Genomic DNA, 3,681 nt, shown 5'->3' with positions numbered 1-3,681 from the left:
ACCCCCAGGTCAATCCCCAGCACTAAATAAAATAGTCATGGTAGGTAGCACACACATGTAATCCTAGCACCCAGGAAGTAGAAGTAGGAAGATCAGGAGTTCAAGGTCATCCTCAGCTACATAGTGAGTGGTCAACCCGGGCTGCGTGCGACCTCGTCCAAAACCAAACAACACCTAAATGAAAGGCCTGTGGCTTCCCCACCAACCTTGTTATTGCTTCTGATCTGACTATCAGTATTATTGCTCTCTGAGTTTGTCAGGTACTGACAGTGCAAGTCTCCCAGCTTAGTTCTAATCCTTCACTTACCTATGGTTGGTGCCACTAGACCTAAAGGGGACTTCGCCTCGTTATCAAGGATGATGCCACCAGTATCACCAGTGGCAGCTTGTTTTGTTGGCACTGAGAAAACTGGGTACTTGTCTTTGTCACAGCTCCCCCACTGCCATGCCAGCGTGCACTCTCTGCCTTGCTGTACATCGCTAAGCCCAAGAGAGTGCTCAGGCAAGTTCACTCACTGGCTGTGTGTAAAGTAGGACAAGGGGCTTAGCCGTGCCTCTGTGACTCTCTCTCTCTTCTCTCGGTTAATGTCTAGGACTCTTCAGTCCGCAGCCTCGACTCTGAACAAGGCCTGGCCTGTTCTAGGTGATTCCAGCAGCTGTTCCAGCTCTGACCCTCATGTCTGTTTAGGCAGGAGCCCCAGAACAGATGAGACAGGTGGGGCCAGGGTGTCTGGGTAGCACACAGCCTACCACAAGGCAAGGAAGGAAGAAAGAAAAGACAGCTTTGGTTCTGGGGAGAAGGGGGAGGCAGGCCAGGGGAAGGAGGAGACAGAGGAGGAGGAGGGCCTTTGAGTGGAGGCGGAGGGTGAGACAGACCCTGCCCAGAGCTCCAAGAGGCTTCCTGCTGCTCGCCTCTAAACCCCTCCACATTCCTGCAGCCCTTCAGACCGCCAGAACTCTCCTGCTGCCTGCCTGCCTGCCTGCCTGCCTGTGCCGAGGTATGCACCTCCCTGTCAGCCCCTGCCCTTCTGTAAGCTTCATCAGCTCCTCTCTGCCCCATCCCCATGACCAGTCTCAGGGGGAGGTGAGCTGGAAACCTGTTGCTCACTCACAGGGGAACTTGTCTCTGTAGCGCTGCAGAAAATATCCATGGTTTGCAGGGACCGCTTTCTCTGTGTTCTCTGGTGGCAGAGGCTACTGGTCTGTCCTCTGTCACCCTCGGTGGCAGCTGCCTCCTTTTCTGAGAATCCGATCCTCATTTGCCCATCATGACTGCCAACCCAGAGAAAATCTGGCTGGCAGCCTGTTGGGTCTGGCTTCCTATTCTGGGAGAACAGACATCCAGTTCTGGGTCAGAGCACTGTTGTCCAAATGGGACTTTGCAAGAAGGATAAACAGATCTGTAAACAGCCAAGGCAAGACATTCCCTTTAGTCAGTTCCTCTGGGAAGGCTCTGGTCCCTTGAATCTCTGTTCATCCCCACCCCATCACCCTGTGGCATTTCAGTCAGCCTGAAATGCCATTGTCTCTCCCAGCCTGGGGTTGCCATTGTTCCCAGCCTAATTCTGAGACGTGGTCATCACCGGCACTAACATTGCTTCTACTGTATCTAGACATTGAGAAAGCCAACAATTTGATACAATAGGGAGGAGGGTGTGATGGGGAGGAGGGAGACAGTGATATAGCTCCAGGATACTTTTCATGCTACTACTGAATCTATCTAAGACTCAGCCTGTTGAAAGCTTGTCTGCTCCAAGCTGTTCTGTAAACTTCCTGTGACTCCTAGAATGGCTGGAAATAAGCCTCACCTAAGGGGGACAGACAGGCATCAGGCATCTGCCTCAGGGACAGACAGCACACCTGCAGGGAGGGAGTGTCTCCACTGACAACTCTTTTAAGTTTCTAGAACCTTCCTAGTGCAGGGAGTGGAGTGAGATGCGTACCCTACGTGAGATAACAAGCTTTAGGCAATTTGTGGGCGATCTCACATAGCCATCTCCCCTGAGTGTAGCCTTCCTGTCCTAAGGAAGAGGGATAGCTTTTGGGGTACCCGAATTCCCCTAAGACTTCCCAAGCAGGGTCACTTAATTGAGCCTATAAAGTGGTCTATGAATAAGCAACTTCAAAGAGTCTCTGGAATTAGTGTGTGTCTGTGAGTGCGGGTGCATGAGTGTTTCTGTTTCTGTTTAAGAGATGATGGGTGTCCACAGCTTTTAGGTTTAAGATATTCCCAAACAGATGCAGACCCCCAGAATGGTGTGATGGTGTAAGGTGTAATTCGGAAATAGAAACATATTTGTATTTGCCAAGGATTAAACCAGTAAGAAGTGGTTGAGGGAAGAGTTAACTCTGGTTAACTCTGCCACATCGACAGAGCCGCACTGAGGGAGGGGGAGGGGGTGGGGTGGCTCTGAGAGAAGGAGTCAGCTTTTGAAACTTTCTCCAAGCCCCACCCACCAAGAGGCTCTTCTCTCTGGTGACTCACCCCGAGAGGAATGCGAGTTGCCACGGCAACCCCCCCCCCTCAGGGTCTCTGCGTGCTGGCTGGGAGGGGACTCTGGGAACACTCAGGGACCTTTAGGTTCCAGTCCCCTCAAACCGCTGCCACGGCTGCCACCACCACACCTCACCCCTGCCCCAGATACAAGGACCACAGCAAACTCCTGTCCCCATTTCCCACGTCCCAGGGCCCCTAGGACTGTGATAAGCCTCGCTAAAACTGCCCTTTGCAGGACAGAGGGTTTGGATCTGTGCTTAGACAGTGTCATTTGGCCTTGAACTAATCTGTCTTCCCGAGCTCCGGTTTCCTCCCTATTTCGGGTAATAGCAGCAGTCCCTCTGAGAAGGAGCAGGATGAAACTGGCTAAAGCATGCCCTGGGGGAGCACTTTGCAACCTCACTCCCCTCTAAAGAGACCGATTCTTAGCACAAAGGGGATTGTTCAAAGTCCTTTTTCTTCTGGTTGCTCCAACTTTTGGGGTCCAGAGAACATCTTCTTAGTAAAAAGTGGTGACAGGAATATTTTTAAAAATACATTGCTTAAATTCATTTCAATTTGGGGGTTCTTCTTGTCAGTTTCTCAAGAGTAATGCATCCTCCCCTAGAGAAAGACTGGTGATCAAGAGTGGAACCAGGACGGTTGGAAGTGCTTGCTGCCTCAGCCTGAGGACGCCAGGTTTTTTCCTTACCCCCTGACCTGGGGAGCCAGGTGTGGTGACGCCTGTCTCTAATCCCAATGCTACCAAGGCAGAAACAGGCCAGTCTGTGGAGCTCACTTGGCTGACTCATTAGCTTCAGGTTAGTCTCAAAATATAAGGTAGTGGGGCTTAGTGGCACTCGCCTTGAATCTCAGCACTTAGGAGGGAGAGGCAGGTTGGTCTTTGGGAGGTAGAGGCCAGCCTGGTCTATATAAGTGAATTCCAGACTACTGAGGGATTCGGAGAAAGATCTTGTCTCAGAAAAACAAAGAAAAAGTAAAGAACAACTGAAAAAGACATTGACTTCTGGCTTACACACAACACACACACACACACACACACACACACACACCACACACACACACACACACACCATATATACATCACACACAGACATGGAAGGAAGGAAGGAAGGAAGGAAGGAAGGAAGGAAGGAAGGAAGGAAGGAAGGAAGGAAGGAAGAGAGGGAGGGTATTGGTCAAAA

General features: G+C 51.0%; 1 protein-coding gene across 2 annotated transcripts in view; it reads left to right on the top strand.

Moving 5' to 3' along the window:
- The first annotated feature begins 718 nt into the window (after positions 1–718).
- Positions 719–3,681, top strand: part of Sparc (secreted protein acidic and cysteine rich) — a 26,119-nt gene continuing 23,156 nt past the window's right edge. For both annotated transcript variants that reach the window (XM_021176171.2, XM_021176170.2), the window contains exon 1: positions 719–998. The gene's annotated coding sequence lies outside the window, so the exon portion shown is untranslated. The remainder of the gene's footprint in view (positions 999–3,681) is intronic.

This window comes from Mus caroli, chromosome 11 (genome assembly GCF_900094665.2).
Source record: "Mus caroli chromosome 11, CAROLI_EIJ_v1.1, whole genome shotgun sequence".
NCBI classification, from domain to species: Eukaryota; Metazoa; Chordata; class Mammalia; order Rodentia; family Muridae; genus Mus; species Mus caroli.
Note: the sequence above shows the minus strand (reverse complement) of the source record. Positions and strands in the feature narration are given on the sequence as shown.